We start from the raw sequence: 24,086 nt of genomic DNA, 5'->3' as shown, positions 1-24,086 counted from the left end.
CGGAGGCCCAGGCGCCGGGGGGTGGGGGGGGGCCTGTGGTCACAGACGGGGGGACTCGGGAGGCCGCGCCGCCTCCACGCTGGTCCGAGGCCCGGAGCAGCGCCAGCCAGACTCCCGGCAGGCCCCCGCCCCCCATTTAGATGGACTTCATTGGCCGCGGGTGAAGCCGCATCGTCTCGCCCGGCGCCCGCGGTCCACACCGGGCCCCGTGGTGGCGCTGTGCGCTCTGCGGGGTGGGATGAGTGCGTTTGGACACGACCACCCCGCCCCGGCAGCCGTGACCCCGGGACCTTCCCAGGCACTACCCCGCGCCCCCCGGCGTCCCGCAGCCGGCCGCACTGGGCCGCCCCGCGCCGAGCTGCGCGCTCACGCCCCTCCTTTCGGAGCCGCATCGGGTTCCCCATCCGCATGTTGCGGGCGAGAGTCGCAGGCAGCGTGTTGCGTTTCGGCGTCCGTGTGGGCGTTGCCGCCCTGGCCGCGTAGCTGCGGGGCGCGAGGACAGTGCCATCGGTCCCCCACACACGACAGGCCCGCTTGCCGGGCGGTCCGCAGCCCGCTTCTGGGAGGCCGGCAGTTGCAGAGACCCCACGGCCCTTCCATTCTCCAGGGCTCGGCGTGACACTGTCTCCCAGTTTGCAGGAGAAAAGGAGGCAACTTTAAAGTGTACCCGAGCGTTGGGAAGGTCCCCGAGACGTGGCGGAGGTCGTCTGACCACGGGCGGGCTCGCAGTCCCCCAGGCCCCCTGAGCAGGGGCCCTTCCTGCCACAGGGCTGGCCGGTGCTTCCCTGGGCTCCTCACTGGGGCTGCGGCCGCCCGGGCTGTTCGGACAGGCCTCCCTGCTGCTCCAGGAGGGCGCAGATCGTGTGACTGTCACCTGCCACCCTGGGCGTCTGGTGCGAAAGGAGCTTAAGAAATGCTTGTCCAGGTATCACGTGGTCATCTTTGTATTCTGAAAAGAAAACCACTAAACAGTGAGAAATAACATTTCAAATGTGCCTAATTTACACTTTTTAAATCCTAATCAATGCCTAGAACTCATACGCCCTAGCTCAGCTTGGCTGTAAGTCCAGACATGGTCCCCTTCCCAAATGGCCCCCTCCCCAAATCTCAATAGCTCTGGGCCTGAAGCCTCCTCTGGGATAAAAGGCTATTTTGTTATGTCTAAAAATTCATCTGTTAGAAACACTTACTGATTTTTACTTGCATAGAATTCAGGCAGAGGACTGATTAAACATAATGTTCCTAAACTAGTAATTAACAGTGCACTTTTAACTCAGTAATTGGTTCATTATAATTAAAATAATTTGAGGCTATCATGAGTGGGTTAATTATTTTTTGTTAAGGAGGCAATTTAGTCTCTTATGACAAATGTAGTTTAAGATTTTACAAGCACGGTTCTTTAGAGCAAATCTGAGACTCATGGACCCTGTAACATGCGTGTGTAACTCGAGGCTTCCGGGAATCCCTGGAACAAGCCTTTCGGTATTGTGAGGACTGTTGTTCTTCGTGGCAGAAAGGCAGACACGGCCGCTCAGCCGCGTGGCAACAGAGCCGGGCGTCCGCCGTGGAGCTCACGCTTTCCAGCCCGTCGCCCAGGGAGGCCCATTTCCAGGCGAAGCCCCTTGTGCACTCAGGGCTTCTTCCGTTCCCCTGACACAGCCCAGGGTTCCAAACGCAACGGAAACCGAGATCGAGTCAGGGAACGGGACTCAGAGGAGAGGCATTTCACGCCGTCTCTGTGACTTAGGGGCACGAAACGCGGTTACCGCCGCGCCGACAGCTCCCTCTCATCTGTCACGCTTACGGACGTTCAGAAGCGCGACAGCATGCCACGCTGGCCCTCCCGTAGTCCCAGCCAGCAGGGTTCGAATCGCGCGTGCGGGCCCCGTGCGCGGTTCGCGGCGTGTGCATGCGTGTGCGCGCACGTGTGTTTCTCGTTTGACTCGCCCTGGGCTCCCCGTGGGACTGCAGAGCGGCAGGCTGTGCATAGCGGGTGTCATGCCAGACCAAGCCACCAGGAGGAGTCCCGAGGGTCGTGGCCGGGAAGTACCCCCGGCAGCTCCTGGTGACAGTTTTCGAATTCAGTGCTTCAGTCAGGTACTGCGGGGGAGGGGGCAGGAAGGGAGCCGGGGCTTTCTGACACGTGGGTCTGAGCCGTGACTTTTATTGGGTGCTGTGAAGACAAAAGCTATGTTTGCTCCTGTTCACCTTTTACTCACACATTGCGTCCCATTTCTGTACAAGATGCGAACCTGCCTCCCCGGCTGGGGTCGTGGTTTGGGTCACTGCAGCCTTGTCTGGGGGGGGCCCGCGCCTGCCTGGGTTCGGGCGGGGACTCCTGGGTGTGTGAGGCCTTGGGGAGTCGGCCCCATGTTCAGCACAGGCACTCAGCACAGGGTGGCCACCACAGAGCAGTGCCTCGCAGGTGGCTTTTCAAAAAAAAACAGTCCATCTGCCTTCGGAGTATGTATGAAGTTAAAAGTTTGCTTTTTCCCCCTACCTGACCATGTGACAGCCTCACGGGAGATATTTTGACTCTGATTTTCAAGTATTTGCCATGGAGTAGCGGGTACCAGAAGTCCTGTGTGAGATACTTTGTAATCAGACTGAGTCATTTTGTATCCGCTTGGCATCTGTTGTCCTGTGAGAGCAGCCGCCGTGGGGAAGGCGTTACCGCCGTCTTCCGCTTCAGCTCCGTGACCCGCTGGAGCAAACGCTGTGTGCGCCACGAGCCCTCAGACCCGCCGGGGCCCCGCGCCGAGCCCTGACGCCAGGAAGGCGGCGCCGCGGGGAAGCAGGACTTTGCCGCGCAGGTTTGGGGGGACTCCGACCTTTACGGTCTCAGTGGGAGCCTTTGCGCCCTCAGCACATTCACGCTTTAAAAATTAAGGCGTGGTCTTTGCACGTCCTCGTGTGTGACGTTTTGTCCGCCTTCAGCGGCACCGGCAGAGGCAGCGCTGCGTGTGCAAGCTCGTGTGTGCAAGCTCGTGTGTGCAGCTCTCCCGGGGTTGGGCTCTGCAGACCTAAACAGGGCAGCCGCAACCCGGCGTGACCCGCACTTTGGTTTGAATTCACTCTTTTTTTTTTGTAGAAAGCATTAGTATAGATGAAAACTAAGGAGGAGCTGGTGGACACCAGACCCCTGTCCGAGGTCCTGACCCCGCCTCCCTGGGCCAGACACGCTTTCGCCGTTCCTGACGCTCAGACGCGGCTTGTCTTCCGAGTGTCTCTGTTGCCTCCTCCCCATCACTTCTGTTGGCGTGACTAGGCCCCAGGCCCTCAGCAGCCCCCTGAGACGCCTGCCCCTTTAGTCGGATGGTCAGATGGCCCCGCGTCCTGGGGAGGAGAGGGACGAGGGGAGCGGTGGACCCTCCAGGCCAACGCCCGCTCTCAGCCACCTGGCTCCTCTGTGCTCTGGACTACTTCCCAAGGTACTTGGTGCCCAGGTATCAAGTTACAGGCTAGAGGATGCCGTTCTGGTAGAGTGTGTTCGTTTGAATTTAGCTTCCAATGATGTCTGAATCATAAGGAATCTGTATGTTAACAACTAGAAATCAAAGCAGGCTAAAAATGATACTAGACTCTCCTAAGCAGAATAAACGTTCACCCCTTCCGCACGTCACGTCAGTAACGCGTCTGGCGGGCAGCCTTTGAGCTGGCCCGTCTCCTCCAGCCTGGCGGCCCCACGTGCCCGGGCACCTCACGAGGCCTCACTGGGTCCCCCACACCAGCCAGAGGAGAAGGGAAAGGGATGAGAAGCTTCCTGGACCGAGGCGACTGCAGGACAATTTTTAATTCGCGTTGCGTTTTCATAAAAGGTGTTTTTTGATCACTGTTTCTTTAACAGACAATATATGAGAAACACAGAATGCCATCTTCCGAGTGCGGGATGAGAGGTTCCGGCTCTAATGGGTTCCAGAGAAAGCATCCGCCTGCACTGCCAGAATCTCTTTCTTCCACTTCAGTGAATAATAATGAGCAATTTAAAAGAACGGTACTTATCCCTGCTCTGCTGTGCCTCGACACGAAAGAGCTCGTATGATTTTTAGATGAGATTTTAAACATTTTCTCTTTGTTCTTCACGGTTAACACAGCCAACATTTAAAAATGGTGCTTGATCATAGCTGGTTTTACTAACAGCCTTTGAGAAAACCTCATGCCTCCAAGTGGCGTTCCGGTGAGGCGACCTTGGCACAGTTAAGTTTCAAGCATAAAACTGTATCTTTGAAACCCCTAAATGTGTTTCGTGTGTGTGACTGCAGAGTGTGTGCACACCGGAGGCATGAAGTTCGCCAGCAGGTCTCAGGCAGTCGGTCAGCGCTCACTGGTGCCCGCTTCAGGCCGGGTGGGAGGGCAGGCGTGGCCGTCACAGACGCTGAGGCACGAGGCGGCCGCACCCAGGTGTGCCGGAGGACGGCGAGGCAGCACCTGGGCTCGTCCTCACGCTGCGACGTGCCCTGCTCTCAGTCACGGCCTCAGTGTTCTTGCTTTAGGCAGAAACGCCCAGCGTGGCCTTCACAGTGAGGGTGGACCTTCTGCACTGCGTCACGAGCCGCTGGGTGTGACCCTGTTTGCTAACACTGTGCAGGGGGCATCAGGTGGAGGTGCGGTCAGAGGTCGGCAGGGCGGCCCTGGGCCAGTTTGGCCGGCGTCCTCATGAGAAGAGGGTAAGAGGCACAAACCCACGGCGAGAAGGCCGCGTGGCGATGGGGCGGAGGCCGGGGCGACGCAGCTGCAGGCCAAGGGGCTCCAGGGCCGCGGCAGCCCCGGGAGCCGGAGGGGGCAGGAAGGGCGCCCCCTGCAGGCTGCGGGGCCTCCGCCCTGCCCGCACCCAGAACCGAGACGGGAATCTGTGTCGTTTGAAGCCACTGAGTTTGCGGTACTTTGTGATGGCAGCCGGGGGACACTAATACAACAAATTATAAAGACCTTGGGGACCAATTATAAAATAGAGAATGAATTCCTTACAATCGTATTAAACAAGTCAAATCCCGAGTTTTAGCAGAATCACTTCATGGTTTAGCCAGTTCCCGGGGCAGGTGGTGCCGTGGTCGGTCGGCAGGAGCCGGGAGCGGCTTTGGCGGCCGCGGCGCCTCGTTCCTGCCGAGGGCCCCCCACTTCACCTCGGCCCCTGGAGCTACGGACAGGGTCACGGAGACACAGTGGACGAGGGTCTCAGGACTTAGTTACTTGAAAATAAAACCTGTGAGACAGGTTTTCCTCTGAATTGTCTTAAAGTTATTTTTATTTAGAGAGGTTTTCTGACTTCATGGGAAATGCTCTCCATCTGGGCGCCGTCCAGCTTTGTGTGAGTCGGGTTGCTACATCTATATCTTCTCGATGACTCTAACAGATGGACAATGCATGAAGTTATTAAGTTGGTCTCATCAGATCGCCTGCAGATGGGCAGCGTTTTTCAAGGTATTTTAAATTTTTAGCTTACAATTATCTGTGAAGCGAGGTGTGAAGGTGCAGGCGCAGGGCCTCAGACCTGCCAGAGGAGGCGCTGGACGCAGGTCTGAGCTTTTCCCGTTTCCAGTGGAGCCGGGAGGGAGGCCCACCGGGGGCGAGGGTTTCGCGGCTGGGGGAAGGGAAGGCGGAGGGGGCCGGGGAGGGGGCCGGGGCCGCGGGGGGGAGGCCGACGTCGCGAGGCTCCGACGCGTGCTTCATGCCCTCGTCTTCCCAGGGGACATGACGGCAGCGAGGTGTCACACGGGGTCCCTCCACATGCCTCCCGCCTGCGGCGCCGCTGACTGTCATGCGGCCTCCTAATTAGCACCCTGCGCGGGGCCCTGAACTAGCCACGGACGACCCCGGATCGCGAGGGGAAGAACGCGTTACGTTCCGTATAATCTTCTCGTTTAGTGAATTTGGACTTTGTGAGCTATCGTTCCAGGAATCACACGTATGACACCTTGATTAAGACGAGCAAAGGGACTTCTGAAGGCAGCGGCGGGGAGCCCTGGGGGTCCTGCTGTCACAGTCTGCGCGTGGCCGCGGTCCGGGGGTGGCCGCGGTCTGCGGGTGGCCGTGGTCTGGGGTGGCTGTGGTCTGCAGTTGGCTTCGGTCTGCGGGTGGCTGTAGTCTGCGAGTGGCCGCGGTCCGCGGGTGGCCACAGTCCGCGGGTGGCCGTGGTGTGCAGTTGGCTTCGGTCCGCCGGTGGCCGTGGTCTGCGGGTCCCCTGGAGCGAGGCGTCGGCCCGTGCGGGGTGCCGACGTTGGGGCCGAGTCCTCGTTTGCCCTCAGCTGCACGTCACCCCGGCGCGTGTGTCTGCCCGGAGCCCGGAGCCCGGCCCCGCCCCGCCGGGGACTCCCGATGCCAGGCCGTGCAGAGGCTCAGCAGCGAGGTGCAGCAGGGCCGGCTGTGCGGGGTTCGGTGCGGGAGCCGGCGCAGCCTTCCCAGAGGCCGAGGGCGGCGGGGCTCTTGAAGATGGCGGTTCGGTGTGAGGGTGACAAGGCCGCAGAGGTGATGGCACCCAGGAAACGGCCTCAGGAGCCGTCTATCTGGGACGAGATCGCTCGGGGGTCGGGCAGGCCGCCGCCGCCGCTGCGAGTTTCTCGTCCGCTTGACTGACCGACGCCTCCGGACGAGGCTCCGGCCGCACCTGCAACGTGGGCAGAGCCGGGACTCGCTCTCGGCCCGTCCCGAGCACGTCCGCCGTGTCCCTTCCCCGCAGCCCACGCGGTGCCCGTCACTGGCCGAAGACGAGGCGAGGCGGTTGCGTAGTCCTCGAGCGCGGGGGCCCTGAAGCCGCGGCCGCTGGGGTGCGTGTGTGCGCCGTCCCACCGGTCAGCTTTCGGTCGGCTGTCGCGGGGGCCGTCCCCACCCCAGCAGGGCCGGGGGCTCCTCGCCGAGGGCAGCCACTGGCCTGCGTGGTGTCCGGCCTGAGTCGTCACCAGGCCCCCGGCCCCCGCGTTGGGAGGAGGCAGAGCGGGGCACAGGAGCAGAAGCCGGCAGACCGCGTCGTAATCCGGCGCGCGGCGGGACTGCGCGGGCCGGCGAGGCTCGCGGGGCATGCGCGGGGCGGGCGTGCGGGGGCTTCAGGGCCGCAGGCGGGGGGTGCAGAGGGGTGGGGGACGCCGCTGCTGGCTGTGGCCGCGGCCCAGGGGCAGCTCCAGAGCGAGGAGGGGCCGCTGGAGGCGGACACCGCGGAGAGGGCTGCGAGCTCGCGGGGGGCCGCTCCGGGAGGGGGGGCGGGGCGAGGGAGTCCGGGGGGCCGACCGCGAGGCGTAGCCGGCCCCACGCCGCGGCTCGTCCTCGGCCCCGCGCAGGGCGCCCGGAGGCGCAGGGGCCGTGGCCCCGCGTGGTGCCCGTTCCCACGGCGCCTCCCAGAGGGGCCGGCGGCGTACCGCGCGCCCGGCACCGTCATCCTCTGTCCGAATTCGACCTTCCAGTGGGCACATCACAGCGTCCAAAGTCCTGGACTGGTCTTACTTTAGAGTGTTATTTTGTATCGTCCATCTTTCTCATCTTTTCTTATATGAATACGTTAGAAAAGGTGACCGCAACTCAGTGAAGGTAATCTGCTTCTCTTTTAGTGTTTGCAGTGTCTAGGAAGGGATTAAAAAACAAATTTTGAAAACTCCTCGCCCCCCAGGTTTATGAAATTATACACCTTTGAGACTGTTAAATAATTATTCCTCCAAATAGTTCTCTAATCGTTTATAAATTATTCACACAGCTAAATAATAAAACATAAATTTGACTAATTTGATTTCTCAAAATGTTAATTTTTTTGCAATGAAATATACTCGTTTATTTAAAATTATATGTCTGACTATATATAGAACATTTTAAATAAAATGTTTTTAGTGTTTAAACGTTGAAAATAAGATGAAAAACACTGGATTCATTAAACGTCCTGTAAACCTTTCTCTTCCCTTTACTTTCTCTCTCCACTCCCCTTCTGTTTCTGTCTCTCCTCTCTGGATCCTCTGTTTTATGTTTCGATCACAGATTTTATCAGTTGAACTTTTCATAAGTCTAGTACATCACGTCCTTGTCGATGCTTTCCATTTTTAAGAGAGCGCAGACACGATCGTTCCGAACGGCGACGCTGTCGGCAAAACCGCCGGCGAGCGCCAAGGCCGAGCCGCGGCCCCGTTTCCTGCCCCCTCTGAGACTGTGTGTCCGCAAAAGCCTGGAAAACGTCTCGTTTCTGTTATAGTTACAACCGCGGCATCTCCTCAGATCCTTTTTGTAAAAGTTTTCATCCTTTTAGATTCTTCCTGTTTTAAAAGCTTAGACGAGGGATCCTATTTCAGATTTTTTGCATCGAGAATGTTCTCTGTGAGTGCTGGGCAAACCGAAGTCCTGTTTCCAGTGTTCGTAATGAGGTAAAATGTTCTCCCTGGGACAGACGATCACGTTAAGGGTGATGGAATCTGCAACCGCCCCAGGTGCAGAAGTGCCGGCCGCACAGACCCACGCGAGTGCGACGGCCAATGGCGCGCTCTCACGGCTTCGTCCTTTTTAAAAATCACAGCCAGACCCACCGCTCAGTGCGCAGGGCGTGGAGGGGGCGGAGCTGTGACCTCGGGGCGCGGCGGCGTCTGGGTCCCCGCCCGCGTTCCGGGGGGGGGGGGGGGGGGGGGCTGAGGGCGGACCCTGCCGAAAACTCGCCAGTCACGTCAACCTGTTTCTGGGACTCCTGCTCCGTCAGCCTAACTGGACCCGTGTATTCTCACCTGGGACTCAAATGAGTCGTTGGCGGAAAATATTTTTCTGGAGCTGCTAAGGAGTCGGCCTAATGGAAACGGTGGTTGGTTTTCCAGGATTTAAGTGAGTTTGTTACGTCAGAGACTGCCAGGACCACTAGGACCCAAACAAGTGCCCGCTTGTTAACGGGGCACCCCATGGCCCCGGGGCAGCTGCTCGGCGGGTGCCCGGCAGCCGGGGTTGGGGGCCGGGGGGCTCCTTAGCGGGGCTGAGGAGCCGGTGACACCAGACGGCGCCTTTAAAATGTGCGTCTAAAAGTCAGTTTATGTCACGAGTGGTGTCTCCTGGCATTTAAAACGCGGATGTTTCAGAGTAAAACTGTTGTGTTCCTTACATGACCCCCTGGGGCCTAAATGCTGTGGTGACTCCATAACCTGCCATCGTCCTTTTAAAAAATTACGTGAAAAACGCTGTTTTTTGAGCATGCAGTAATTTTTGTGACTCCATTTTCTTCTTGTTGAATTCAGATCTCCATCCCACCTACTCCTTAGAATATTATCCTGATGACATATATGTGAATATTTGCTAAAAAGTCCTCTATTCATTACCTTATCTTTACAGTAAAAATCTGTTCATAAATTGAAATTGATTTTTAAGTTTAATTTTCTATAACCATAAGATTCTAAGTGCTGTTTCTTTTGAATTATTGTAATTATTATTGGGATACAATCGAATAAAATAAATTTTAGAAGTTGAGGATTATTAATGTAACAGGAGCGATGATTGGAGAGCAGGGGGTGTGGCATGGACCCCCCCCCCACCACGCTGGGGTCTCTGCTCGGGGTGCGGCCGCGGCGACAAGGGGCCGGCAGCCGTATGTTCTCTAGTTTTTATTTTTATGCGCTGAAGCAACTCGCTCACATAAACAGGAATAGGAGATGGAAAAATATTTGTTAGAATCGTGTCACGATTTTTTGAGCGTCTTCCAAGGTGTGTGCCAAGAATCACCTTGTGATTGTTATAAAAAGTTATTTTTAAAGCTCTCTCACCTAAAAATTTGAACAGATGCTCCTGCAAATTTGTTGACAGCAGAGTTGGAAACCGTCAGCCTGCTAGTGGGCTGGTCCCTTGGTCCTTGTGTGCAGGGAGCTACGAGCGCTTTGAGCAGCCGCCCTGCAGCGCCCGGGGGTTTCCAGCCCCGGGAAGATGCGTGGGGTGTGGGGGTCAGTGGGGGGAGAGGTGAGCGTGGGGTGGGGGTTGGTGGGGGGGGAGGTGAGCCTTTCTTTTGAAAACGGGAAACGGGGCTTGTGAAGAGGGAGGTAGGAAAGGATTGAGCAGAGAAGTTCTTTGATCACTTTTAGGACAGAGGTGAGGATCTGGACGTTAAGGTAATTGCTTTTAACATATCACGCCTGCGTAGCCCTGGGCAGGTCGTTGCAGTTACCCTCGCTGGGTCCGAGGACGCTGGGGTGGGGGGTTCTCGCCCCAAGTGCAGGGCCAGCCCGCAGCAGGGCCTGAGCGCGGCCCCGGGGGACCCTGCAGGGCCGTGGGCTCTCGGATGGCGGCTCAGGAAGGCCCTCGTCTGGCACGAGGACCCACCGGTTCTCGCCCGCGTGAGCCGCGTGTGGGTGCCACGTGTCGGCCGAGTGGTCCCAGTGGGAGTGCAGAGCTCACGCTCACCCCCGTGTCACGCTTCGGGTGTGTCTGGGCGGCGGGTGCAGCACGTGGGAGGCACCGTGCCACGGTCCTCGAGCCGGCCACTCTCCGTCCTGGCCCGTGTGAGCGGGGCCCGGCCTGGCACTTCCCACGGCGGGTGAGACGTCTGCTCGGCCGGGCTGGGGGAACAAAGACCCCGGCAAGCACGGCTCGTCGCCCAGGGGTGGCGGCGGGTCCATTGCCACGCGATGGAGGCAATTTACCAACCGCCCAAAGTCTGCCAGCCCCTGGTCTGGCCTCGCAGCCTCCGTGGCCCGGCCGTGAGGGCGACGATTCTTTCTACCAGGAGCAAGTCAGGCCGATCTCCACGCTGGCCCCGGACCCACATCCAGGGTCATCGAGCCTTGATGCCTGAGCCGTCGCGTCTCCGCCCCCCCCCCCCCCCCCATTCCCACACAGCTGCCTTTCACGCTCTTGTCCCCTCTGAACCGGAGGGCCACAGCCGTCAACATCTCTGTGCTGAGGAGCCTTCAAGGGCATGCCCCGTCCGTGAGGTACTTACGCCTCGCCACCGTTAGCCCGTTGCACGATGAGAAAGAAAAGTGCAGCTCGCCGCCAGCGGTAAGTTTACACAACATGCCCTTCGAGGCGGAAGCAAATCGCACTGGTTTTCAATGTGAAACGAAACGTGAAAACTGTTCCTGGAGTTGTTTCTAAACAGAACTTGCCTCTAATCCTAAGGTAACAGAAACGTATAAACAATGGGATTCATCGGACGAGTCTTCAGCTAACGACCGTTCGAGAACGCTGCTAGCATCACGCATGGGGACGCGGCATTTTCCAAGATTTGACTATATTTTGTAAATGGAAACGGTGCTGCTGAGAACAGAACGCTATGAACAGAACGAGGCCATTTGTTTCCGAAGACCATCGCTATGCTAGAGCGATGCGGAAACAGAACAAAAGCGAGCTTTCGTGGCAGGCTTCGGGGGCGAGGCCGGGACTGCGACCCGCGCGTTATCTCGGGGTGACCTCTCAGGGCAAGTGGGGAGCGGGTTAAAAGCACCATGAAGGACGTTCGGCTGGCATTCACATCTCCCTGCGGGCTCTGCCTGGCTCTGTCGTGCCCAGAACACCGGGCCGGAGCGAGTCCCCTGGGGCACGGAGCGGGCCCCGGAAGGACAGACAGACGCAGCGGCCGGGCCCGCGACCCGCGAGGCCGGTCTGCGCCGTCTCCTGGCTCCCTTCCGTCGTCCCTCCGCTGTGCTCGGGCCAGCCGCCGGTGCCGTGCCCAGTCAGCCTGAGCTTGAGACCTCCCCCCTTTTCCAAATGCACTCAGAGCCGCCCCGGAAAATGGGGTGCGGTGTGGGGAGGGGGCCTTCCCCATCCCGTCAGGTGCAGCGATGGGGGCTGTGAATTAAACGGACACACGGCGGATGGGCAAGGGGGACGGAGAAGGTGGTTTGTGACCGCGGCAAGCGCGCGTGGGGAGCGCCCAGCGGCAAGCGGCCCGGAGGGGCAGTGGGGTCCGGGCTCTGCGCCCAGCGGGGCAGGAAAGGCTCCCGGGGGAGAAGCACCGGCCCCTCTGGGTTTCTGCGGAGAATGTTAGCGACCGTCCCATCCATGCGGTACGAGTGGTCTCCCGGAGAGAGGGGGTGGCGGTGGCTCGCCCGCATCTCTGCCTGGGGGCGGACGGTGCCCCAGAGAGGGGTTCTCGGCTGCCCTCCTTTCTCGGGAGGTCTACTTTCCATCGGACGAGGGGTGCTCGAGAAGGCTTCCTTCTGCGCCTGTCGGATCTCCAGTGTCTTCAGCTCAACCGGGGGGGTCCGAGTGGATCCCCACAGTGGGGCTGCCCCCCACGGTGCCGTCCGTGACTTCCAGCCCACGGGCCGGGAGCCCAGCTCCACCCGGGCCCTGCCTGCCTCGCGCCCTTCTCTGTGCCGGGGTCCCCGCCCCGCTCCCGTCGGCTGGGCGGTCCCGGCTCCAGCACGCATCCTGGGGACAGCCCCAATGCGGGGCGCACACGCACCCCCGGCTGCCCGTCGCCGTCTCACACCCCGCAGTGGAGCCGAGGCCCTCCGGGGGCCCTGGCGCTTAATGATAACGCGGCTTAGATAGAAGAGCAAAATCAGTGAAAGTAGAGTCGGGGGTTGCGGATCCTGTGAGTAGAGTCAGTCCGCCCCAGCTGCGTTTATGATTTTAAAACGTCGACAGGCCAAAGAGGGCTCCTTTCTGTTCTGTAAGTATACGCGATGCATATTTCCTTTCGCTCTAAATGGAAAAGGAGTGTACTACGTTAGAGAAAATGTGAAGGACATAAAAACGTGTAAACGAAACATTTAAGATCATCCTAATGTAACAAAACAGATAATGACTCTTAACGGTGGCGCGTTTCTTCATTTCGCGACCACTGGCCCAGGGCTTCCCAGTGCCACACCTGTGTCCGCCGCCCACTGCACCTGCGGCGTCTGGGTCGGCACCTGCGCGTGCGCCGCACGCCCACCGCACCTGCGGCGTCTGGCTCGGCACCTGTGTGTGTCTGCGTTCACGTCACCACGGTTTATGTAATTTATCAATACCGAGTCATACTTTTCATAAGGTTTTCTTAACACTTTATAACTTTCCCCCCAAAACTCTTCAATATTTTTAACAACTATACTATATATTTCTATATTTGTCCGATTGTCTGTTGTTGAATATTTGGGTAAACTTTCAATTTCTCATTATAAAGTCACTATAATAAACATCCACATACATATAAGCCCGTATCTTTGGATAAACTCCTCGGGTCAAAGAATTTGGATAATTTTCTGCATAACCACTTATTTTATCTGTTACAAGTCTTATGCGAAACAGTGTTTTTAGGCCTAACTTAGGAAGAATATTTTGCTCCCTGGTTTGCATTTTCTCAGCAGACCCTGGGCCGCGCACGTGGGTACCAGCCACGAGGACCAGGATTCCTGAGGGGGCAGCGGCCCTGACCACACGCCGGGCTGCCCGGTCGTCATCTCGGGCGTCTGGGACTCTCCTGCCCCCTGGTGGCCGTGCTGAGTAGCAGTGAGACCACAACAGATAAAAATATAACCACAGTTAAGCATAAAGGGACACGACCTAGACCCCTGATAAGTTAGAGCGCAGCTGCTGGAGATTTCACGTGGTGCGATGTGTTTCTCTTCTTCTCTTTTGCTGTGTGGATTTTGTGACGTTTTTCCCCGCAGCACGCCTGCAGGGTCCCTCTGCACTGGCGCAGTATTTTGGGACCAGATGGGGACGTTGGTGACACATCCGGAATGTACTGAAGGTCGCTGGATCGGTCCCTTGACAGGCGCTAGTTTTGTGGTATCTGAAATTCACCCTCAGTAAAAAACACTTTCTGAAACATCTGAATTCCAAGGTTGTGGTAGCAGAACCGCGCCCCGGACGTCCATGGCGGAGGTCCCGCCCCCCGCCGCTGCGCCCCTCTCTCAGCCCCCGTGGGTGCGTCCCCCTCACAGCTCAGCTGCTCCCCCGCCCTGGCTCGACTGTTTTCCCGCTGCCCGTGGGTGTGCGCAGAGCGGGGGCCTCGCGGCCACTCCGCCCGGCCATCTTGCCGGCAGCAGAGTCCCCTGAGCAGCTCGCTCTCCGTCTGCTTCGCCGTGGGCCTGGCCCACGGCCCTGGGGGCAGGGGACGTGAGCTGCCTCCGACGCCCCCCTCCGGGTCGTGGCTCGGCCAGCACCGAGCCTGGTCACACACCCCTTGGCCTGCTTTGTCTGGAAAGGGCAAAGGTCGCGGTCCAGGAACCGGGCAGCAGCCGAAGACGGGGGCACGTTGCTTGGTGCCGTGACGTCACCCACTGACCCTTAGAGTCTGTAAAATCCCAGACACAGCGCACAGGTCTCCGGAGCCTCGGGCCTCCGGGGAGGAGAGGCAGGGGTTCTGGGGGGCAGCCTGCCCTCCCGACAGGCCGGGCCGCACGCGGGGTCGGCATTTTCTTCCTGGGCACCCATCAGGAAGGCCTCACAGAAGAAGCGCCTGTCTTAGCAGGTGCCCGTCCTGGGGTGCCCCTCGGGCTTCGTCCTCTGCTGCCACCTCCTGGCTGGCGTGGTGCAGGACGGGGCGCAGCCGCCACCGGATTCAGCCAGGACCACGTGGCCCGTGCTCAGGGTCTCCAAAACGGACGGCAAAGCGGGGGCCGTGAGCCCCCAGCGTGTGTGTGTGTGTGTGCGTGTGTGTACATGTGCACATGTATGCATGTGCGCGTGTGTGTGCGTGTGTGCATGCGTGTGGGTTTGCGTGTGTGCATGCGTGTGGGTTTGCGTGTGTGCACGCATGTGTGTGCTTGTGTGTGTCGGGGGTGGATGTGTACATGGAAGCCGCCCACCATCCAAAGACGCTTAAACCATCAATACTGCAGAGAAAAGGCTGGTGAAAACCAACATCTTGAATAAAGGACTTCAGCATGGTTTCTAGGTGGTTTCACAACGACAGAGCCTTACGCTGATTGGCAGCCTGACTCGGAGGGTGCTGAGCGGGGTCTGTCCCCTGGGTAAGCAGGTCCTCAGTCCTGGGGACAGCAGTGCGATCTCCTGGGTCTCTTGCCCGGAGCTGAGACTGAGCCGAAGTCAGGACGGTTAGGTCTGTTCAGACACCTCGGGGGCGGAGGAGGGGGTGCAGTGTCCTCCAGGGAGGCGCGGGGTCCTGGGGGCCTGCAGTTTGGGGAACCCCTCCCTCCCGGCACCGTCATCGTGGCCGGCAGTGGCCGAGGGCTGGTGGGAGCTGGGCACCGGGGCTGTGCCCCCTCGTTCGTCCTAGCCGCCCGGAAGGTCGGGCCCGCCTCACCGCAGCCCGGCAGGTGAGGAGGCCGAGCCAGTGCCCGGACACGGCTCGCACCCCAGCCCTGACCGCGCTCGGAGTTTCCGTGAGCGTGTGTTAGTGAGTCAGCAGACTGAACTCCTTCGCTCTCTGTAGCGGGCACGAGGGTGTTGCACAGACCAGGGACCCTCCAAGCCGCCGTCGGGCGTCCGTCTGGTCCGCTGGGCGATGCCCTCGGCTGCGGAGTCGAGCTCTGTGCGTCCAGGGCGGAAGGAGCGGCTCCCGTTGGGGGCTGAGCTTTGAGGTCGGTGATGGGGACATCACCACTTCCTTCAGCTGAATGTAAGAGTTGCACAGAAGTGTGCGAGTTCCCTTCCTCTGGTGTCTACCGAGGGCTCCCCAGAAGCCGGAGACTCGTCCAGTTGTCTGGAACCATGTGGAGGTTGATGTTTAGAAACAGAAAAGCCCCGGGCTCGGTGAGTGTGTGCGCGGCGTCCTCCCTGACGCAGCCGCGCTCTGCGGGCGACGCTCTGACTGAAAGTGGCTCTCTCCGCTGTCCGCTCCAGCAGGGCCTGCGGGACCCGGCCACGCCAGAGACGGGACCGGCCGCGCCTGGAGGGCTGAGGACACACTCCGGCCCATTGCCTGCGGGCGGCGTGAGTGACATTTCTCGCGGCGTGGGAAAGGGGACGGCCTGGAGCCCAGCAGGGCCAGCTGCGGCTTTTAGGGTGGGGCACGGCAAGCCCCGTGCATGTCCCGGGCGCTCTGGGCGCCTTCGCCTCACAGCCGCGCGGGGCCGACCACAGTGCCTTCTGCGGAGGCCGTCCGGAGTTTGTTCTGAGTTTGAGGACCACAGGGGTTATCACATCCCTGGTTTTAGAGTGTGAAAACCCAGATAGAGCTGACGGACCTGTGGAGCCCGAGGTCCCCCGGGGAGAGGAAGAGGGGGGCCTTGCAATATTCCTTCAAAGCCCTACTGTGCGCTTTCACAGCAAGCCGGAGTTACAGGTGGCAGCAGAGACATCAGCACGAGGCCCAGCTGGGACGTGGGGCTGGCCCTGTGCGTCTGCCTGGCACGGGCTGCGGGCGGGTGGCCGGGCACGTTAGCCCACGGGTGGGTGGCCGGGTGTGTTAGCAGCCCGCGGGCGGGTGGCCGGGCGCGTTAGCCCGCAGGCGGGTGGCCGGGTGCCTTCACAGCCTGCTGCAGACAGAGTTCGGGGCCCATCGGTGCCTTCTCTAGGAATCAGACCTAAAGGGGTCGTTTCAGGTGGAGGCGGATTTCCTGGACGTCTCTGGCAACTGTGTGGTTTGAATGGTAACATTATAGACAAGAGGTTTTACAGTGTAGCTTTGTGGAGGTTTCGTTTCTCCTGGCCCGTGGTCCCAGTGAGTCGCGAGGCAGCATGGGCAGCGGAGCCTCGGCACCCGTGGCCGTTGGCCCGGCATGCATGGCGGGCACGGTGGTTCCGGTCCGGTGGTTTTGGTCCAGCTCGTTTAGTTCACGTGCATCCGGCTGCATCTGGTCCCCATGGGACAAATGCACCTGGTTTTCGGCGCTTCCGGCTGCTCTGCCGGCCTTGCGGGCCCCGGGGAGGTGTGGGCCCCGGGGAGGTGTGGGCCCCAGGGAGGTGTGGGCACCGGGGAGGTGCGGGCCACCTCGTGCTCCGCCCAGCGGGAGCTGCACGGAGGAGCCTGGATCCCCAGAGCGAAGGCTGCAGCGTCGCTGAGTGGGGACCCGCCCCTGCACCGCCGCCGTGCCCCGAGCCCCTCCCACCCCCCGCGTCCGCTGCGGCCCTGCCGGCCGGGGCAGAGCGTGTGTCATCAGCTGCGCGACGCTGAGACCTCGGCTGAGAAACGCTGCTGGCTCCCGTTTTCTTGTGCGAGCCGGATTCCCTTATCGGACACAGAAACGGAGGCTGCAGAATACAGGTCGGCGGTAACCGACTTCTGGTCGTGCGGAGCCTCGGTGGTTGTGACCGTTTTAGCCGAGAGGCCGGGAAAGTGTCCGAGCACCCCGAGTCGAGCCCGGGTTAAACCTGGGAACGGCGTCGTGGGCGAGGAGTGGCCCTCGGTGCCCTTGTCCGTCTCTGTGCGACTGAGCAGAAGGGGAGCTGGGTTCCTGCCGGGCCCCAGGGAGCCCGTGCTGGTGTGTGAGGAGCTGCGTCTCGTGGACAAGGTTCAGGGTGACGTTTTCCCGTCACCGTCACCATCACCGTCACATTCAGACTGGCCTAGCGACCAGGAGGAGCTGTGATTGAGTTCGGCTCTCCTGGCCAGAGGTGTGGACGTGGGCTGAGCGGGCAACGGCGTGTCTGGCGGGCGACGGGAACCAGGTGCGGGGAGCAGTGTGCGTGCGGCGTCACCGGGCTCCTTCCCGGGACACCCGTGACCAGCCCTGCACGGCAGCACCAGTGGGAGCCGTGGCCGGGGCTGGCAGGCGCCCGGGAGACCGCCATCCCTGTGGGCCCGAGCACACGCAGGCCGCGGTGTGGAGGGGCAGTCGCGGGTGGCCTCGCGCAGCCCCCAGCACTTGTCACGTTCAGGATGGAGAAGCTCGGCGTCACCGGGCGCTCTGGAGGTCCCAACCCGCACGCGGCCCCGGCCGCTGGGGCCGACGAGGGAGAGTCTGGATTTCGCCGGGGACGGCCCCGGGGCCACTGTGTGACAGGCGCGTGACGCCGTCCCCGCGTGTCCCCGGCAGACCCGCCGGCCTCCGGCTGGGCCGCTTGTCGAGCTTCCTCCTTCTCTGTTACGGGCTCAGCCTTTATTTGAGTCGATAAATAGAAATGTGGAAAGGAGACGCGGGGGTTGGCTTCCCGGGGGGGGGGGCGTGCCCCGTCTGTGTGCATGGGGGGCAGGCCGCCAGGGCAGGGTCCCCGGCTCAGAGCAGCGCCGGGCCCCGGGGGCCGCCAGGGCCCTCCGTTTGCCCCTTCCCGTCTGCTCTGCCGTGAACATGGGCCGTTTGTGGTTCATCGCGCAGCCACCTGCCGATTCCGCGGGCCTTTAATGAGAAGCAGCCGCGTCCCGCAGCCTCCTGCTCCCCGGGCCGGAGGGCGGGTCCCTGGGGCGGACTGGCCGCCAGGATGCGGCCTACGCGGGAGAGACAAAGGCTGCCCACGTGGCCCCGTGAAGAGCAGACCGGAGCGCTGGGCAGGTGGCTGCCCGTGAGAGCACGCCACGCACCGGGCACGCACGCGTCGGCAGCCTGCCTGGCAGCGGTGTGTGCACACGTGTGTGTGCATGTGTGTCCATGTGCACATGTGTGTACGTGTGCATGCGCACGCGTGCATGTGAGTGTGCACGTGCACATGCGTGTGTGCACGTGTCCGTGTGTACATGTGTGCACTGTGTGCGTGTGCGCGCGCGCGCACGTGTGTGTGTTGCTGTTTCAATTCTTAATAATTTATGGAACCGTTTGTTCTTTTAAATCTCTTTTCAGGTAGGGTTGACATCTGACATTCTCTGTATTAGTTTCAGGTGTGCAGCACAGCGGTTGGGCGCTTAAACAGTTTGGGGAGCGAGCGCCCCCGCTTACTCGGCCCCCCCGGCCCTCGACGTGCCCACGACGGTGTTGTTGACGGTGCTCCCCACGCCGCGCCCCGCCCCGCCCACGACCTCGTCACCGGCAGCTCGTCCTCGTCCCTCCGCCTTCTGGACCCGGCCCCCCGGCCCCCCGGCCCCCCCCCCGCCGGCAGCCATCACTTGTCCCGTGTCTGAGTCCCTCTCAGTTTTGCTGGTTCATTACTGTCTTCCTCAGATTCCGCACATAAGTGAGATTATATGGTATTTGCCTTTCTCTGCCTTATTTCACTAGTATGCTACCCTCTGGGTCCATCCGCGTTGTCACAAATGGTAAAATCTCATTTTTTATGGCCGCGTAATGCCCCATTGCATGTGTGTACCGCCTCCTCTTTATCCGGTCATCCGTCGATGGGCACTTGGGCTGCTTTCCCATCTCGGCCTTGGTAGATAATGCCGCCCTGACCTCAGAGCTGCACAGACCTTCTGAACTAGTGTTCTGGCTTTCTTCGGATAACTGCAGCGCGAGGGCCCCCTCCCTCCACGTCCCCGCACGGCGCGTCGATGTGTCAGTGGTAGCAAAACAGTCTGCTTTCGCCGGATACCTTGCTGAACAAACAAACAAAAATAACGCGATGACTCAAACCTGACCCTCGAGAAGAGCCTCAGGCGCCTGCAGCACGGCGGCCCTCGGCAGACACGGGCCGCGTGGCACCCCCTGCCCTCCCCCCCGCACTGCCGGGTGAGTGGAGGCCCCCGACCGGCCCCTGGGTCACACGCAGCCCCCACGGGGGGCCCAGAGTTGGGGTCCTGAGGCCGCGCGGCGAGCCCTCGGGGTCGGGGTCCTGAGGCCGCGCGGCGAGCCCTCGGGGTCGGGGTCCTGAGGCCGTGTGGCGAGTCGCGGCCGCCCGCCCGAGTGCTGGCCGTCGGCCCGCCGAGGCTGCGCAGCCTCCGAGCGAGGCCGGTTTCCTGTTCGTCCTCTTCGCCCAGTGTTTCCCACCTCCGCTCTGAGTCCCGAAGCACGTGACGTGGTGTTCGCAGCTCGTTCCGCTTTCCGAGGGTGTCGATGATGCCCAGGTGACAGGCGACATTAAAAAATGGGCGACGCGTGGGGGTGCGACACAGAACCCTGGCCTCAGTCCGGCCCCCTGGGAGCCGCGCGCTCGGGATGCGACGCAGGACCCTGGCCTCAGCCCGGTCCCCTGGGAGCCGCGCGCTCGGGATGCGACACAGGACCCTGGCCTCGGCCCGGTCCCCTGGGAGCCGCGCACTCGGGATGCGACACAGGACCCTGGCCTCGGTCCGGTCCCCTGGGCGCCGCGCGCTCGGGATGCGACACGGAACCCTGGCCTCAGTCCGGTCCCCCGGGAGCCGCGCGCTCGGGATGCGACGCAGGACCCTGGCCTCAGCCCGGTCCCCTGGGAGCCGCGCGCTCGGGATGCGACACAGGACCCTGGCCTCGGCCCGGTCCCCTGGGAGCCGCGCGCTCGGGATGCGACACAGGACCCTGGCCTCGGTCCGGTCCCCTGGGCGCCGCGCGCTCGGGATGCGACACGGAACCCTGGCCTCAGTCCGGTCCCCCGGGAGCCGCGTGCTCGGCTCCCGTCGCGGCCCTGCGTCCGCCCACGCCACGGTGCCTGTCGAGGGCTGTGTGGGCCGGGCTGGCGGGGAGGCTGCCTGCCCTCTCCAGACCCGGACATGTGAACAAGGCCCCGGGGGCCCCGCGGTGCAGGCACGTAGGGGCTGCAGTGGCCGCGGGGTGGGGCTGACTCCCCCCGGGGCGGGTGGCGCACCTAACCAAGGCGGTGCCCGGCCCGGGCGTTGGTGGCAGTGGGCGCTTGCGGCCGGCCGGGCGGAGGCTTTCACTCCCCGCTCCTCGTAGCAGAGGCGGGCCGGCCCCCCGGCTGTGCGCGGCGTCTCCATGGAGACCCGTCAGTGTTCCGGGGCAGACGTCGAGCCGGGAAAATCCTCTGCTGCGGGTCGTACTTCTAAGTCTCCTTGTTGTAGCTGGAGAAAAACCAAACGTTAACTTTAGGAAGGAACGTTGACCCCGGATTTTAGCATATTCAGCTACAGCCTGCTTCTCACTCCCACCAAAAGCAAGACTTAGCGGCGGTAAAAAGAAATCCCAAGAGTTTTCTTTAATTCTAGGATCACAGGTGGATTTTTCTTCTTCACACTCTTCCACATTTTCCAAAGAAACCTAAACTACTAATACACAATTATAATTTAAGAAATTAATTAGTTAAGGCTCAAGTCACCCTAAAAACATGAAAATAATTATAATCGTTGGGTGATGATATAGTACAGATGTCAACAGATGGGGAACTCTAACATCTTTGATAATGTCACCAACCGAAGGTAAAGTTAGTGGCGTTTAGTGCCCGAGCATGAAAAGAAGCCCGGTCATCGCCAGTTACCAGGGCAGCGCGCGGGCGTCGTCACATGACCACACACGCGCACAACCCCAAGAGAACTTTCTCTTTGGCACTTGTCACCGTCTCGCGAATGTCTCCGTCACAGCCACAGCCGTTTTGACACCGACCTCCCGGGAGCCGGAGGAGGCGGGGGGGGCTTCGTCTCACAGGCCTTCAGCCTGTCGCCGTGACGGGACGGCCGCGTCCCACACGCTCCTCTCGCTCGCCAGAGCCGGTAGCGCCCGAGGACCCGCCGCCGTCCCGGCCAGTCGAACGGGGTTACCGGCCCCTTCCTGTTGCTGCGCATTTTACCGATGAGGAAACGCAGGTCACACGGAGTTGAGTCATGTGCTGCGACTCGCGGATGAAAAGACGGTGCTTTGCCTCCGGCCTTTCAGACGAGAGGACGCTGCTCAGGGTCTCGCCTGCGAGGGCAGCTCGCCGTCCTCCGCCCTCTGCTCAGCGCAGGCCAGTGTGTCCTGAGTGCGGTTTCAGGGGACAGAGCGAGCGCCGTGGGGAATCCTGTCCCCGTTTATAACCTGCTGAGAGCCGAGCGGGGCTGGCGTCTTCGTGACAGTGGCACTTCTGGGAGGCTGGGCCAGCGTGCGCTGCCCCCGTCTGTGAGCGCAAACGCAATACGGGCCCCACTTCCTCACCGCCGAGGGGCGCCGAACACGTCAGCAGTGTGGGCGGGCCGGGGGTGCGCTGCCGCCGCGGGGAGCCCGGGGCTCCCCGTGTGAGGGCGCGCGTCTGCCTCACGAGGCCGCCAAGCCAGGGACTGTCCTTGGCAGCCGCACCAGAGGCCCGGCAGGCTCGGAGCTCCAGACTTGTTCCCTCCAGCCACCCCACCAGCCGGGTTCTTTGTCCGGTCACAGGGCCTGGTCAGGGCTGGACAACACGTGCCCTCTGAATGTCGCTTCCCTGCCCGTCCCGGCTCAGAGGACCCAGCCTCGTGGTTCCCACCAGCCGTCCCTGCCCACTGCCTGGGGCTGGGGAGGAGACGACCAGGTGAGCACCTAGGGGTGGCGGGCGGCGGGCCCTGCAGCTCTCGGCGCGCTGTCCGATTCTCACGGGGACGGGGGACAGAGTTCCAGGCTGTGCGGAGGAGGACGCGGCCCGCGCTTCGTGGTTGGCGGCCCGGCGGTCTGACAGGCTCCGGGCGGGCGCTCTCTGTCGCGGGCGGCGGCTGGTCGCTCGCGGGCCTGTGAGCTGTGGGTCCTGTCGCTGCCGTCGGACGCCCCAGAGGACGTCGGCAGCAGAACCTTCGAAGCAGCGGCCACTGAGCTGCTTTTCCAAGGCGTCCCTTAGACGTGTATTTGGAAGGCGAGGAAGCCAGGGTTGATGTGATAATCTCTCACACGCAAAGTCAAAGGCAATTGCTTGCCACAGTTACCATGGCAACCTTCGGTTCACATACTTACGTACACTCGCAATTAAACTCCGTTAAAATGAAGGGTTCTGTTGCGGAGCCACCGGGCCCAATGTGGCCGCGCTTCGCCGGTCGCCAGAGCCGCGATCCGTTCGCGGACGGCCGGGCCCGGGATACGCGGGCGTCCGCGCTGAGCCGCGTGTGGGAATCACTCGGTCCCGGGGAGGAGGTCAGGCTGACTCGGGCCCTCTGCCCGCCTGTGACCCCAGCGACCTCTCCTGCACCCGCCACCACACGGGGACGAGACTGACCGGTGGCGTGCAGGCCGTTTCAAGCAGCCGGCGCGAAACGCTGCAGGACGGTGACCCTCTGTGGCTGAGCCTTTGCCCAGCTTTCCCGTGGCCACGTCAGTCTAGCCCAGATGGCTTCCTGGCAAACACGGACTGGGCTTCGGACCCCAACGGGGTCCCCCTGGCCGGGGCCTGGCCGCGCTCGGCACCGAGCCCGGGAGCCGGCCTCCGGTGGGCCGGGCGCCTTCTGCTCGGCTCGAGGGCTCCTTCCTTCGGGCTCAGGCCAGACAGAGACACCCTCGGAGTCAGTGTTTCACTTTAACATCACTTCTGTGACATCGTTAGTGATTTTGTAAGGTGAGTGAAGGAGTTTCCTGCTAGGCCGAGGAAACGTGAAGCGAGCCGGGGCGTGCCGAACACGTCGGGGGCACAGCAGGTCTCCAGTGACACGGCCCCCGATCCCCTCCCCAGTGCCCCCGCCCGAAGCCCACTGTCCCCCACAGCCGCCCCCGGGGGGCTGCCGGCGCCGGTTAAGGGAGCAGCCGCTCCCTAGAGTTCCGTACCTGACCCCCTCCCGTTGCGAAGGCTTCAGTAAGTTAACAGACACACTCAGCGTGAGGTTAGAGATGGGCAGGTGCCGATGTCCAGGTGTAACGCAAACGAGGTGAGGAAGAATGGGCGCCCGGCGAGGCCGGAGGTCGGGCCCCGCGCGGAGGGCAGAGGCGCGGCGGGCTCGCAGACGGCCCTTGCCGTGAGGCGGCTGGCCTCCGGGGGCTCGCCCACGCCGACCGCCCAGCGGACGGCCAAAACCTCAGAGCCGGCCGTCGGGACTCTTTCTGTGCCCTGAGCCCGGAGGGAGACACGTCCCGCAGCTGCTCCCCCGGGTGGCGTGGCACGTGGGCCCCCGCCACTGCCCCACGGGGGACAGCGCTGCCCGCACCGCAGGCTGGGGGTGAGGCCGGCGCACAAGCAGGAATAGCTCCCTCTCGCTCGGAGGCGCGAGCTGCGTGGCCCAGGCCCCCCGCTGTCCGAGGCCCCGACGTCGCCGAGGGGCCTGCAGCCCTCTGGGCCTTCCGCCGGGCGCCCCGCGCTGGGCGGCCTCCGACCGCTCCCCAGCGCCCGCACGTCCTGTTGGGATTGCGTGGCCCCGAGTCCGGCCTGGATAAGCTCAGGAACGCAGACCTGTGCCGCTGGGCAGAGGGGGGCTCACACATCAGGGAACTGGCAGGGTCTTCCAAGTCGCACTGCCCGTCCACCGTGTCTGATGGACAAGGGACCGCGGGCCCAGAGCTGGATGGAAGGCCTCGTCCGGGACCGTGCCGCGGGCGAGCGGCAGAGCTGAGGCTAGACCCTTGGCTGCGGACACCCACTCGGAGGTCCTCACA

General features: G+C 61.8%; 1 protein-coding gene across 2 annotated transcripts in view; it reads left to right on the top strand.

Annotated features, from left to right (window-relative positions):
• The window catches only part of RPS6KA2 (ribosomal protein S6 kinase A2), a 160,539-nt gene that overhangs the window by 12,303 nt on the left and 124,150 nt on the right, over nucleotides 1–24,086 (top strand). The window contains exon 1 of one of the 2 annotated variants that reach the window (XM_016128110.2): nucleotides 15,697–15,762. The exons of the other annotated variant lie outside the window; for it this stretch is intronic. The gene's annotated coding sequence lies outside the window, so the exon portion shown is untranslated. Of the gene's footprint in view, nucleotides 1–15,696; nucleotides 15,763–24,086 lie in introns of those variants that run through there. 2 annotated transcript variants of the gene reach the window in all.

Source organism: Rousettus aegyptiacus, unplaced genomic scaffold, assembly GCF_014176215.1.
Source record: "Rousettus aegyptiacus isolate mRouAeg1 unplaced genomic scaffold, mRouAeg1.p scaffold_m13_p_1, whole genome shotgun sequence".
Lineage (NCBI taxonomy): Eukaryota > Metazoa > Chordata > Mammalia > Chiroptera > Pteropodidae > Rousettus > Rousettus aegyptiacus.
Note: the sequence above shows the minus strand (reverse complement) of the source record. Positions and strands in the feature narration are given on the sequence as shown.